Here is a 16,182-nt window from a genome sequence, read left to right as displayed (position 1 = left end):
ATACTCCTTAAGCCTCCCACTTAACATATATGTAAAAGCCTCCTCTTCATTATGATTTCGGACATTTAAAAGGAGATCCCAAAGCGAGTATTACTTTTTTTTAATATTTTAATATACGATTTTTAAATTATTTTTATTTCATTTAACATTTTTATATTTCAATTGTAATATAATTATTTTAAAAATTAATTAATTCATAATTAGAATTTATTTTTTTGTAATTTTATATGTAATTAAATTGTACTTAATTAATTAATTAATTTTAATTATATCGTTAATTAATAATTATTAATTAATTTAATTTAGATTAAAATTTTTAATTAAAAACGTTTAATTTTGGTCTAAGCATGTATTTTCCAACATTTTGGTAATTTTAATACTTCATCTTTTGAAAAGCATATTTCAAGATTTACTTGGTCAAATGAAACTCACAATAGCTCATTAGAAAGCTAAGACTTAGAAGAATGATCTGGGAATGATACATTTAGCAGATTCAATCATTCAATGACCCAAAAATTTAGCAGAAGATAAAGTGACAAATTTGTAACAACAATTAGTTTTTCAAATTTGATTTGGGCAAATTTCATTCGCTTGGGAAAATTGTTGTCACTAATTCATTCTCCAGTATTTATTCGAAATCTAATCAGATCCATTAGAAGCAACCGCATCTTAGATTTATTTGGATTTTATTTGTTTTAGTTTAGCAATTACATGAGAGTTGTTTTTTCCATATTTTATAATTCTGATTTTAGTGTGCAATTTAATTTAATTTAATTTGGTTTTGATTGGTTTGTGACAGGAGACCAGTTGGAGAAGTTTAGATCTAAGACATTTTGGAGCAATGGAAAAAGACCAGCAAAGAGGAAAATGGGGAATTTGCAACTCTAATTCAGGATTTGGAAACTACTCTCAACAGTTCTCTATTTTGGAGATTTCTTGTAATTATTAAATAACAGTTTAGAGAATGAACAAAGGGTTCCTCTTCTCTGCAAATAGAGGCTCTGAAAACACTATTGTATAGGAGATTATAGATGTAGGTGAGGGAAAAACTTCAGATATGAGGTTTAGGGAAAACTCTATGATTTTTTTGTTGTGCATTTGCACTTTTGTAGTGTACTGTGAGTTGAATTATGGAGAGACAGGGAATTTTGAGCTTGAAAGAGAAGGTTGTTGTTAGCAATTTCTCCAACAAGCTAAATCTTCCCAAGGATTGCAAATTCTTGTAATGAGATTTTGGTATGCTTTTAATTAATTTTCATTTCATGTGCACTATTGTCTAGGATGTAAATTAATCATTTTGTTGTCAAAATTTCTCTAATTGATTTTAATTTATGTTCTAAATAGTGTATTGCACTCTGATATTGAGCTATCTCTGAGGGACATAACAAATTTAGAATTAATATGAATTCATTGAAATAGGAATATATTGGGCAATAACTATTTATTGTTTAAATACATTCCCATTTTGTTTTCTCTTTCATTAATTGAATGAACTACTTCTTTAATTAATGAAAATTATATAATGAATTCAATCATATAAACAATCCTCTTCCCCTGGTTAGTTAGTTTATATGCTCTCGAATTGAGAGAAGGTTATCCTTTCCCAATTCGAGATATGATTAGTTTTTACTTTCATCATAAAGTAAATCTACACTTAGATTTAATTCTGCATTTTTAGAAGTCCCCTTACACAGGGGCAAAACTTAGTTGTGGTTTAGCTGAGCCGTAGAGTCAGCTTAAGGATCACTTTCTTGCAAGAGCTTTGTAAGAGGGAAGATCTGATTTCTCTTTTTCTATTGGCAAATAATAGACATACTATAAGCCAGCAGAGAGGGAGAGAGGGTAACTGGACCCAATTGAACCAGTTAGAACCACTACATCAAATGGATAAGAGATTAGTTGGAGTTCTGACTAGGTGGTCTCCCTTAGATGTTGATGAGGTCATTTTTGACCATTAGCAGGTAGGAATTAAAATTCTTCAAGTGATCTGCTTAAGAATATTAGTTTGCAATGCTAATATATTCCTCATATTATAAACAAAATTCTTTCATTGTGCTTAAGGATTCATGAATTTTTGCAAGTGAAATGAAGAGTTTTTATGTTAATTTTATGAGAAATTTAACATAAATAAGAAAATGAACAAAAACATAAATCATGTATAGAACATCATCAAAAACACATTACAACAAGCACATGATAAAGGAGTTCACCCCTCCTGGACTACGTCTCCTTGATCTAGCTTCCAATGGCTTGGGCCTCTCTATTATGCTCAAAAGTGTAAACATTTGTGTTTACAATGCTCAAGTGCTTTTGAAACCTGCTCCAATCAGTTCAGAATGTTCAAACATGGCTATCTAGCCTCTTTTTGTGTTCAATTTTGTGGAAAACTCAAGAAGTTATGACTTCCCCTAGTTCTCCCAATATTCGCTCCACAAATTGCCCAATTTCCGGCATGATCCTACAAATTAGCCCCAAAAATGCACTAACTGGGTGAAAATTTCACCGCGAGGCGGGCCATAATCTACCAACATCGACTGCCTTATCGCAAATCACAATCAACAGAATCTTGCGAGCTTATGGTCTTGTGAACACGGCGAGGGATGTGCGATTGCGATATCATCGGACTCGACGAGACATTACACTGTAGCCTATAAACCTATCGCATCCGGGATATCACAGTCAGTGGAAAACTGAGGTCTTTGGATATGCGAGACTTTGTAGCATGCTGCAATCTGTGATTGCAATCCATCACATCATGCCTCTGGTCATTTCTTGAAAACCTTCCCCCTCGCCTTATTGCGTTGTACCCTTCCCTGCTCGGGGGCTGATTTTTAACGTCGACCTGCCTGCGGTTGCGATTTGCGACATTCGAGGCCTAATGACAGCTTGCCACTTTGATCCTCCTCATTCGCTGAAGGACCTTGCCACACCATCCAATCCTACTTTGTGAGCAAGTCAAACCTGAACTTTGACTTGCTCTAACTTCTACATACAAGCTCAAATTTTAGTGTCGTTTTCCCTTTTGGAATCAGAATGATGATCTCTTTGATCTGAAGCTAAGTTTAATAAGATTCTAACACTTTTATTTTTTAGCATAATTTTGAGCACCTGATCACTCCTCCCTACTAGAAGCCTTTTGGACTCCAAAAGGATCACTTTCAATTGTTCAGCAAGTGAGGGTACATTTCCCTCACCTTTCCAACCTCCATCAAGTTGGAATTTGAAGGAATTTTACCTTTGAGCCCCACTCAAAGATAATCGATACTTCCCCTTTTTGTTGTCCTTGTTCTTCTATCAAGTATAGTGTATTGCTAAAGCACATCAATGAATTCTAGAGAAAAGTCTTCAATAGATGGAATTTGAATATTCTCTCCTTGATCTTTAATCAAAGGAGGCTCATACAACCTTAAATTCTCAACATTAACAACAACATAAATTTTCATATATGAAGGCAAATCTAACCTGAAGGCATTGTTACCAATCTTTTCCAAAATTCTGAATGGACCATATCTAATTGGTTTTAGCTTTTTACCTTCTCTTTGGAGCCTCTCTTTGTTAATGTGAAGCCAAACTTCATCTCCAACTTGGAACTTGTGATCTTGACGATGCTTTTTGTGCCTTGCTTTGTACTTTCCTTGGATTTTCTCAAGTTGTTCTTGAACCTTTTGGTGTACTAATTGTATTTGTTCAATGAACTTTCTTGATTTGTCTATGTCGCTATGACTTTCAATAGCAACATCTTTTCCAAAAATAAAATCCAAAGGATATTTAGGCAATTATCCCATGCATTCCTCAAATGGCGAAGTTTGTGTGGAAGAGTGCTTGGCTCGGTTGTAAGCATGTTGAATATAGTGTAACTGTTCATCCCACAACTTAGGATGCTTGTTGCAATACCCACGCAAAATATGTATCACTGTTTTGTTCACTACCTATGTTTGACCATCTGTTTGTGGATGAAAGGTTATACCCTTTTTCAGTTTGGTGTCCATGAATCCCCATAAGTTTGACCAAAAATTCCCCACAAAGCAAGAATCTCAATCACTAACAATGGATGTAGGCAATCCAAAATGAACCTAAACATTCTGAAAGAATAACTGAGCCATTTGTTCAGCTGTAACTTGCTTTTTACATGGAATCAAAATACACATTTTTCTAAAACTATCCACAACTACATACAAATAATCATGATCTCTTTTTGATAATGGAAGACCTTCTACAAAATCCATGAAAACACTCTCCCACGGTCGTGAAGGAACCAAAAGTGGTGTGTACAATTCTAACTTCCTATTACTAAGCTTATTGATTGCACATAATGAACATGCCTTAATAAAATGAGACACACTTTCAAGCATACGAGGCCAATAACGATACCTTTGTAGATGTGCCACTATATTACTTACACTGAAATGGCCAGCAATAAGAGAAGTATGTGCCTCTCTTATGATGTTAACTCTTTCTCCTTATGGAATACAAATCTTGCCAAGATGGTACAACAAGTTATCATGCAAATGATAATCCAGTTCCTCTACTTGGTTACCTTGACTCAAGCTTGCATAAACATCTTGAAATTCATTATCTAATGCATATTGCTCAATATAACTTTCATGTAAAATAGAATTATGCTGGAGTAAAGTAGTTGCACTAACAATTGGACTAGAAAGCATATCAACAACTTATTGTAGATACCTTTCTTATACCTGATTACCAAGTGGAATTGTTGAAGGAAACCCATCCATCAAAAGTGCCTTGAATGCTACAACTTTGATTGAGATTTTAAGTATTGCAATGGTTGATGATCAGTGTGAATGATTGTTTCTTTACCCATCAAGTAGTGTTTCCATTTTTTTACACTTTAAATGCATACAATTCCTTTTCATATGTAGCATAGTTAATCACTACACCATTAAAAGTTTTTGAATGAAAACAGATTGGCTTACCATGCTGCATGAGGACCACACCCATAGCGTAGTCACTAGCATCTGTTTGAATCTCAAATGAATGTCTCAAGTCTAGAAATGCAAGTACGAGAGTTGTAATTATCTTTTCCTTCAATGCATCAAAGGCCTTTTGTTGTTTGCCTCCCCACTAAAAAACATTTTTCACACTGATCAACGCATGCAAAGGAATTGTTATAAGAGAAAAATTAGCGATGAAATTCCTCCAATATTGGGTTTCTCCTAGAAAAATTCTTACCTTTATAACTGTCTTGGGCCTTGGCCAATTTATGGTGACATCAACCTTGGAGGGATCTATTTTCGACTCACCTCCTCTAACAATATGACCCAAATAAACTAAATAAGTCTTTCCAAACTCACATTTTGACATCTTAAGATACAACTATTATGTTTTCAAGACATCAAGCAATTTTCTTACATGCATGACATGTTCATCACGAGATTTACTGAAAATTAAGATGTCATCTAAGTAGGCTATGACAAGTTCATCAAGAAATGGCCTCAACACATCATTCATCACACGCATGAATGTAGGAGGAGCATTATATAAATCAAACAAAATAAACAGCCATTCAAACAAAATATGTTTTGTTTTTAACACCGTCTTCCAAATGTCTCCTTCACCTATTATAATTCAATGGTAGCCACTTCTTAATTCCATCTTAGTAAAATACTTTTCATCTTTCAATTGATCCAGTAAATCATCTATTCGAGGCAGTGGATAACGATTCTTTACCGTGATTTTGTTTAATGTGCGAAAGTCCACACACATGCGCCATGTTCCATACTTCTTTGGCACCAAGACAATAGGTGAACCACAAGGCAAGGAAGATGGTCTAATGATCCCTTTATTCAACAACTCTTGGAGTTTCGTCTTAATTTATGCACTTTCGATCACTAACATCTTATACATGCCAATGTTAGGAAGAGGAAAATCTTGTTGCAACTATATCTCATGTTGGATTCCTCTCTTGGGAGGTAATCCCTTTGGTTCCTGAAACATTTCATCATATTGGTTAACTACGTCAACCAATTCATATTTCAAATTTGAATCACAACCTTTAAAAGCTTCGTTATGAACATCATTTTTGGGTTTGATCATGAGAAGCACACAATTCTTGCTCGAATTCATTAGTCTTTTCATCTGCCCTACATTAACAAGTGAAAGATTTGTTTTCTTGTTGTGAGCTCTCACAATATATTCTACTCCATTTTTGAATAAATGATATTTATTTTCATGTCGATGGAAGATATATTTTCTATCATAAAGGTACGGGCTGCCCAAAACCATGCCACATATATCTAACAGCACAACATCAAGCTCTACTTCATCTATGAAATTTGTAGTAATAGCGAATCTCAATTTACACTTTCTAGTAACCTGCAACTATGCATTGTCACATACCCATCCAAGTGGATACGGTTTATGATGTGGAACAGTTTATAGATTTAAACTCTTGACAATGTTTTCAGATATAATATTGGCTTGAGAACCGCTATCGAACAACGTATCAATCTTATTATGTTTTGAGATCACCCTTATGTGAAACAGTTCTATTCTCCTCTTTTCATTTTGAGGTTCATTTTACGAGTTTGAAGAACTAGTGCTGGCAATGGATTCTTTTCCTTTTAACCCCATGGATGTGATTTTAGTTTCATCACCCCAATCAGATCCCAAATCCTTTTGAGTGGTTGTAGTTGTCTTTTGTTTTCCCTTGTTGTTATTTATTTTTGGTTTCATTTTAGGATGGAGCTTCCAACAATGATGTTCATCGTGACCCTCTCTGGAACAGTGTTTGCATGTAATTTTCTCTCTTTTTTTGATAGACGCATTTTTCTTTGCCTTCCCTTTGAAAGCCTTTTCTTTTCCCTTACTCTTAAATGGATTTTTATTACCTTCTTCTGGAGGGTTTTTCCCTCTTGCCTCAAGATGAGTGCCTTGCACACACACATCATCTATATTATTGGGATTGAACATTAATATAGTATTCCTAAGGTAACTGTGTAAACCCCCTATGTACTTCAACAAAGTGTCTTGTGACTGCAAATCTACACCTAACATCAGAGACCTTTTTCTGAATTATTGGGTGTAATCTTGCACATTTTGACCTTTTAGCTGTCTAAAGTTATGCCAATTCATGATGGTTTTCTGCATATAAGCTAGAGGGTAGAATTGTCTTTTGATTGTAGCAATGAAATCATTCCAATATATTGAGATCTTACCATGTTTTTTAATCTCCTCCTGGGTCTTTGATTCCCACCATACTAGTGTTGCACCCTCCTTTCTCAAAGGAAGCTAACTGAATCTTTATGTCATCCTCTTGAAGGTTTTGAATCTTGCAATAGACCTCCAACTAACGAATCCATTTATCAAACTTCTTTGCATTCACTTCACCGTTATACATGGGAAACTCAAATTTTACATCAAGTTTTAAAAAAGGTGATTTACCAGTTCCTTTTGAAGAATGATGATGAGTATGAGTAAGGGTTGTATTAGTGGAAGAGTGTGAAGATGCTTGTGACGAATAAGATGAAGAAGATGGTGGAGAGGGTGTAGGTTTGTATCCATTCCCATTAGCTCCTTTTCCATTACCTCCTTTTGAAGGGCCTTCTCCATTGGGAGCTTTGGAACTTTCTCCTTGCAACTTTCTATTCCTCTCTTCATAGAGGACCTTCACCATCTCTGTCATATTAAAGAAGGCCTTTCTGAAGGTCTTCTCATCTTCTGTCATGTTTGAAGGTTCTCCTTCATGGGACATGATCTCTGGAGTCTCAAATGAAACTTGAGATTGAATTGGTGTTGTAGATTATGGCAACCTTTCTCTTCTTCCCCTTGACCCAACTTCAGGGCTTCCAACCATCTTCCCTTCACCTCTTTTGAGTTTTAACCTTGTAAGCATGACATAAACTTGCAAACAATTAAATCCTTCTTTCACATGGCAAACCTAGTGCTCTGATACCAAATTGATCTGATTTAGAATATTAGTTTGCAGTGCTAAGATCTTCCTCAGATTATAAACAAAATACTTTCATTGTGCTTAAGGATTCATGAATTTTTGCAAGTGAAATGAAGAGTTTTTATGTTAATTTTATGAGCAATTTAACATAAATCAAAAATTGAACAACAACATAAATCATGTACAGAACATCATCAAAAACACATTACAACAAGAACGTGATAAAGGAGTTCACCCCTCTTGGGCTACGTATCCTTGGTCCAACTTCCAATGGCTTGGGGCTCTCTATTATGCTCAAAAGTGTAAAAAAAATTGTTTACTGTTGGGATAGGAAAAAGGTATGATTTATCTTCGTAAAATGATTTATTTACCATTCATCCTTATACGATTATATTTGTTTATACGTTGACATGAGGAAAATATCGGCTAAAGTCGGGTGAAAGCACTTGGTGACAGAATAGGCAAATCTAGTACAAGAAACTAATTTTTTGCTATCTTTGTGTGCAGAGATGTGGATTGGGAAAAAGTCGTTCAGTTGGCAGAACAGCACGAGGCCATAAAAGGGAAAAGCTACAGCATCTTGGGCAGACAAGGAAGCGGGAGATTAGCTTGAACAGTGCTATTTTATCACATAATCAGATTATGTAATGCAAAATCCTCAGGATCCCATAATCCTGAGGATTCAATTTTATCTAAGTTACTCTTTTATGTTATATATAGGGCTGAAAGGCAATTAGAGACAGTTCAGACTTTGATAATCTGTAATTATTCTTTTTGAAAACATATATGTTGTTATCTCAGTGACTTTGTAAGTTGTTACTTGCATTAATGAAAGAAGGTTGTGTTTGATACATCTTCATATTCTGAGTTCTTATTAAGCGAAGGCTTCTGGTGACTTTGGGCCCAGTCACGAGAAGTTCTACTACTCCCTTGTGTTATAGTTTTTGTATTCAGTCTTTGCTATTGATTTAAATGTTCAGTCATTGGTTATTTCATTTATCATAAATATTTGTGATATTGATTCATACTGTTGTTCAATTAGATTCAGAGTGAAGCCGTGTGACATACTTAAGTAGCGCTTTGATTGGAATGAGTGAATTAGTGTTAATAGCATATTGTTGTTCATTTCGAATTGATGTTATCATAGATCTTGGAGATAAGACTGATTAACTTCTACAGATTGCAATATAGATCGTTTGTTATTTAGAAATCCTTTATCGCTATTTGTCGTTCAATTGATGTTTGTTGTTCAATTATCGATTGTCGTTCCATTACTGGTTGTTGTTCAATTACCAACTGTTGTTCAATTCCTGCCGTTGTTTAATTAAGAATTGAAATATTAACTTGGGTTGCTATAGATTAACAATGTTGTTCAATAGTTATAGTTTCTTTCCTTGATTGAGTAAGTTAGCCTTAAGTTTATTTGAACAATTCTAAGTGTGATTCTTATTTGCATTCAGTTTCAATTGATTTCGGAACAAGTTGCATAGAATTGCAGAGTGTGTCAAGAGTATTTCTTCCATAGATAGTTCTTTCCAGAATTGTGTGAATTGAATTGAAGAATTAACCATTAGTGATTGCAACGATTCATCATTAGATAACCTCTAGATTCACTGCATATACTATGTTGACACTCTTGAGATAAAAAGACTTACCTTGAGTTGACAACTAATGTAGGGATTGAGATTGCTTGTAAAAAGACATCTTAGTGAGCCAACATTTTGGTGTCATTGCCGGGGAGAGTGTTTCAAGTGATTTTTTTTTTGTGAAAGAATTGGGTTTTAAAAACGAAAGGTAAGAACCTGCATACCTAGCAAGTAAAGTGCTTTCTTACCTGCCTGCTTTACAGTAAAACCTTAGAGGTTAAATAGGAATTTGTTTTTATGAATGACTAGAAATAGAAAAATAGAAAAAGAGCAGAATCCTCCACCAAAACCCACAAAACCCAAAGGATCGGTGAACCTTGGGAGAACGACCTTTATAGACGAAATCGTAAGAAGAGCAGAGTCTCAAGCGTCAGTAGGATTCCAGGCTATACCTGGAAAAATTTCTACTGTTATCCCTCAAGCAGCAGGCTCACCATCTGCAGCTCACGCTGAGATTCAAAGCCAAGTAGGAGGATCAGAACAAAGTTTTCAAGCTACAATAAGTTTACACTTTGATCCTCTATAAGAGGGAAAATCTTGTAACTTAAGAGAAGGAAAAGGAGAAACTAGTGGGGCTACTAAAGAAGAACCACAACTATTTGAACAAAGATCTCCTGAGATCCCAGACCTAGGTAGTGTTGCAAAGCCAGCTCGGGTTGCTAACTCTCTGCTTACTCTAGAAGCACCCCTTGAAGTCCCCGAAGATTATTGGCACATCTTTGACCAAATGGCAGATCAGCCACCCCAAGGTCAAACCTCAACATTAGAGTACCCCATAGTCGACCAGGTGGCCAATGCTCCTATGAAGGCTATTCCTCTGTAGAGCATCCCAACTTTCCATGGGATGATCACAGAGGATCTTGATGCTTTCCTGTTTGAGTTTGATGTCCTCTGTAGAGGGTATGACTATACCACTGACCCCCAAAAGCTAAAACTATTCCCTTCCACTCTGAAAGGGGCAGCTCTAAGATGGTTTATGGGTCTAGGTGGGTGGACTATCAATTCTTGGGACGAAATGAAAACCTCCTTCCTCAAAATATACCAACACTTTTGTAAAACTAGGGAACTGAAAGATGAGATTTTTAAGATGACTGCAAAAGATAATGAAACACTAGAAGAATATGTAGAATGATTTAATTATAATTTGCAGAGGTCTCCACACACTGCCCTAACAAAAGAAGTCTTAAGAGCTATATTAATTAAAGGAATGAAAGAGGAATGGGTAGAAACTCTAAACTTAATGGGAAAAGGAGATATTTCTCAGGAAGATTATGATGAAATTATTCGTTTGTGTATCAGGTGTTCACGGGGAAGCACACGCATAGGAGTAGGAAGCCGAGATCCAATGAGCAGAGGAAGCAAACCAAATAATGGAGGCATAACACGGATGGAGATCGGCAACCTCCTAGAAGATTTTAAGACGGACATCTTGGGCACTCTTACAACACAGCTGAATGTCCTACAAGCTAAACAAAAACAGGCTTTAGTAGAAAAAAATTTGGTCATCTTCTGCCCACGTTGTCGAAAGAAGCACAGCCAACGGGAATGCCCATTAGACATGGTTCATACGTGCGCCATCTGTACTAAAGATCACAACACTGAACAATTTCCATCATTACTCGGGCTGAAAGCAGTATTCAAAGAAGTAGAGGAAGAAACAGAACTAGTATATCTGATGAACCAACGTCGACAATGGCAAGCTAAACCTACAGGTATGTCACAAGACACACCCCAATTCTTTCCTTCCTCGTAGTTTAATCAACAATAGAACCTTGGGGTAGCCTGGCAAGGCCAATCGCCCTACCCAAATTGGCAGAGCCTGCCATTCCCTATGACATCCTAGCCAACACAATCTTTTCCAGGAAATGGTTGGCCGAATTCTCCTTTTATTCCTATTTGGCAAGGTAATCCCTATCAATCCCAGTGGCCTGCCTCCACCTCTCAAAATCTGAACTGGTCTACAAATTGGTAGTGACCTCTGGGGATATCCAATGTACCTATGGGGACAGGCCCTCAGCCTCAACCCGCATTGTCAGCTCCTTATACATTACAGCAAAATTCTCAACCTCTTCTGCGGCCGCAATTACCAACTCAGCTGAACCCGAATCCTAATAACAGACCAGTCCAGTTGGTACAGATTATTGAAAACCCAAAGTATGAGATTGAGAAGAAAGAATGTAATGAGCTCAGATTGAGGTTAGGACGTGTCATCACCCCTGAGGAAAACAGGGACCAGCCTTCAATTGAAAATGTAACTCCACCTATACATATTCCACCACCTGTAAATAATATTGAACCAAGGCAAGGGGAAGGGACAGATCAGCATGATGACCCTGAAAAACTTATAGTCACTTCTCCTCCATTCCCCAAAAGACTAATGATACCTAAACTGATCGCCTACCCTGATTTCAATCTTGTAGGGGAACTAAAAAATTGTGTATTAAGATCCCTCTCCTCTAGGCCATTCAAGACATTCCCATTTATGCCAAAACAATCAAAGAATTGTGTGTAAGGAAGCTTGTGAGGAAGGTAAAAACCTCACCCACTATCCATGTTGTAGGAACCTTATCCGATTTACTCTTGGGAGAGGAAACTCCAATAAAGTACGAAGATCCTAGAAACCCCATAGTAACAGTTCAAATATATGGCTGCTCTTTTCCAAATACACTAGTTGATCTAGGAGCTGCCATTAACATATTAACAATAGAAACTTGTCAAGCACTTGGTATTACAGCCCTAGAACCAACCACCACTTGCTAACCGATCGGTGGTAAGACCAGAAGGGACTTTACAAGACATCACAGTTTTTGTTGACTCATGGGAATATCCAGTAGATTTCCTGGTTATAAACCCAAGGAGTAGGTTGGATGGGCATCCTTTGATTCTAGGCCAACCTTGGCTGGCAACATCCGATGCATATATTGGTTGCCGAGAAGCAATCATGACTATAGCAAAGGGTGATGCTGTAAAAAATCTAGTGTTATATCCTCCTGCCAGGCCAAGTTTGCCCATTGTAAAAATATGTAAGAAGCCACCAACGTACCTAGAAGAGAGCATTCGTTCACCACTCACAGTAGCGAAGGCACTGGAATTTAAAGATCAGACTAAGGATGATGTTATCAATGATTTTATAAATCAGCTAGCTAATGTGAGTAATGTACAGTGTTAGATGTTGAAAGTAGTCCTTGATAACGAAGCCATGGAAGATCCCCTGAAGGATACAGACGACTAGCATATTTAGACGATTGTTGTTCATAACAACAAACCTATTGAGATCGAGCCAAGAAAAGTTCTAAATATCAATGACAATCTGGATAGCGAACAACAACAGAAGCTTATCCAGGTCTTATAGAAAAATAAAGGGGCTTTTGCCTGGGATTATCCTGATATGAAAGGGATAGACCCACAGCTATGTACACACCACATCTATACAGAGAAGGATGCTCAACCCATCCAGCAGCCTCAATGGAGGTTGAACCCACACCTCAAGGATATCATGAAAGAGGAATTGCAGAAGCTACTGGATGTAAATTTTATTTATCCTATCTTAGACAGTAAATGGGTCTCTCCATTAGTGGTCGTCCCTACAGAAAATGGGAAGTGTCATATTTGTGTAGACTATCAGGAGCTGAATAAGGCAACACAGAAAGATCACTTCCCCCTCCCATTCATTAATCAAGTCCTCGATACATTGGCAGGGAAGCAATTCTTCTCCTTTTTAGACGGTTTCAACGACTACAATCAAATTCAGATTTCCCCTGAAGACTAGGATAAAACAACCTTCACCTATAGCTGGGGCACATTCGTATACAGGGTATTGCCATTTGGCTTGTGTAATGCCCCAGCGACATTCCAAAGAGCTATAATCAGCATCTTTGTTGACCTAATAAATGAGGGACTTGATTTATATATGGATGACATTACTCCATATGGGGATGACTTTGATCAAGTATTACAAATGCTAGAAAAGATCTTAGAACGATGCATTGCTACCAGGTTATGTTTAATCAATGTTAAGTGTCACATGATGATGACCGAGGGCGTGATCCTGGGACATTATATCTCTGCAGCAGGAATACAGGTAGATCCAACAAAAATACAGGTAATTCTTTTACTACCTACCCCCTGCACTCAAACAGAGGTACGTAGCTTCCTGGGATATGCAAGCTATTATCATAGGTTTATTAAAAAAAATCACAGATTTCTGCACCCTTATATGCTCTAACTGGAAATGTTGATTTCAATTGGTCTGACAAGTGTGACACAACTTTTGTAGGTTTAAAGAAACTAGTATCAATAGCACCAGTATTACGTGGACCAAACTGGTTGCTGCCTTTCCACATCTCCACGAACAAATCAAATGTAGCTATAGGCGCTATCCTCGGCTAGGAGGAGGACAAGAAACCTTATGCTATATATTATATTAGCAAAAATCTCACTTCTGCAGAACTTAATTATACAATGACAGAAAAAGAATTCTTAGTTGTTATTTATGCAATAAACAAATTTAGACACTATATAACTAGCTACCAAGTCTTTTTGTACACTGATCACTCTTCCATTCGGTATTTAGCTAATAAAAAATCACAAATGGTCGAGTAACATGTTGGATATTGCTTTTGCAGGAGTTCGACATTACCATTAAAGATCATCCGAAGAAGGAAAACCCAGTTGCTGATTTTATATCTCGAATCCCGAAGGTGAATGATCGACTGGTGGTAGATGACCAATTTCCAGATGAACACCTGTTTGCTGTGGCAATCAAGACACCATGGTACGCAAATGTGGCAAATTATCTAGTAGTAGGGAAGCTACCTAATCATTTGACAACAAGAAAAAGAAAATTGATTGTTCAGCGCAGTACCCGGTTCTCTTGGATAGGTGGATATCTTTTTCATATAGGGGTCGATATGTGTATACGCAGATGTATCCGCGAGGATGAGATCCATGACATTCTGAAGGCTTGCCATGATGAACCCTGTGGGGGACACTTCGCAGATCGAAGGACAGGACATAAGGTATTATCCTTTGGCAACTATCGCAGGCCTGGGCATATTTTTTAGCATCCTTAAAAATAGTGGGCCAGCCTAGCCAATCTGATGAAATGCCTCTACAGCCTCAATTAGTCATAGAGCCCTTTTATTTTTGGGCATTAGACTTCGTGTGTCCATTCCATCTGCAATCTAACCAGAAGGCCTACATATTGGTAGCCACGGATTATGTGACAAAATGGGTGGAAACAGTAGATTTACCAAGAGCCAAAGAGGAAGCAATGATTAACTTCCTTTTTGGGCTATTTGTGTGGTATGGATTACCGCAAGAAGTGATCACAGATGGGGGAAAGAAATTAATAGGGCACAAGATTACTGTCACTCTCAAAAACCATCATATTACACACAAGATCACTTCTTTGTATCACCCGCAGGAGAACAGGCAAGTCGAAAGCACCAATAAGGTTATAGAAGCAATTTTGACCAAGATAGTCTCAACACACTGGCGAGATTGGGCAGCTAGACTCTCACTACTTACCACATATTTCATGAGTGTTTCTCTGTACAATCTCTTTGGTTGTCCAAAGACTGAAATAGTGGCATAGGAGAGGTCTAGTTGAAGGGATCCTTGGAGCTTTGCTCCCCATGATCTTGACAGGAGCATACCATATTTTGGTGGGATGTCAGCCACCACCACATCCATGAGGATGGTCTTATTGGGATATTGAACTAAGGAGACACACAAGTCTTTGATGAGGCCTAAACACTTGACTTGACTTGAGTCAAATGTGTACAAATCTTTGTAGGGTCTTGTAATATCAAGGTTCAGCTTTTCCATAACTACTTTGGGCGTCAGATTGTGTGATGCTCCTGAATCAAACATAGCGTTGTGTAAAACTTTGTCATGTATATGCGAACTGACATAAAAGGGTGGAATAGGTCCATATGTTGATTTTCCATTGACTTCTGGGCCAAACAACAGTTCAGGGGTATCATCCAGAACATTTACATCGTCCTTATTCTCTGGTAGTTGAAGTGATCTTTGAATTTGCTGCCTATATACATCGAGTTTAGCAAGTTCTGAGAGGGGGATGGATATCTTCAACTTAGCTATTTCTGCCTCTAAATTAAATGGCTTTTCCAATGGAGTCTTGGTGTTGATAATGGCATTTTTTTCTGTTTCATTTGAATTATTAGGGTTTTGCTCTTTTTTATCAGCATTATGGGAATTGATTGCTTGCGGTTTTTCAACTTCAGGAAGGCTTATTGGAATGTTGTTCGAGTTTTTCTCAGAGGAAGAAGGTGGCAAAAGCTGATCTACAGAAGGCTGCATTTCTGTAATGTCTTCTACAGTTATTTGATGTTGGTTTGGGACAGTTGTATCAGCTGGTTCTGTTATCACAGCCTTGCTCTTAATTTTGTTGGGCTGTTTGCCATCCTTTGTTTTGTTAGGTTCATAAATGTCAATGGTCCTAGTTCTCAGCTTATATTGTTTGTGTACTTCATACACAACAGTATCATATCCTTGTTTAAAATCAAAAGACTCACCAGACTTAGTCTGAAATTGACTTAGGTTGTGCTCATCTTGGTCTTCTCGGCTTAGGAAAGTTTGTTGTTCACCCTTTAGATCCAT

The sequence above is a fragment of the Pinus tabuliformis genome, chromosome 3_2 (assembly GCF_031772625.1).
Source record: "Pinus tabuliformis cultivar Carrire ecotype Pingquan chromosome 3_2, CPIR1, whole genome shotgun sequence".
NCBI lineage: Eukaryota > Viridiplantae > Streptophyta > Pinopsida > Pinales > Pinaceae > Pinus > Pinus tabuliformis.
The sequence above is the reverse complement of the archived record's forward strand: the minus strand, read 5'-3'. Positions refer to the sequence as shown.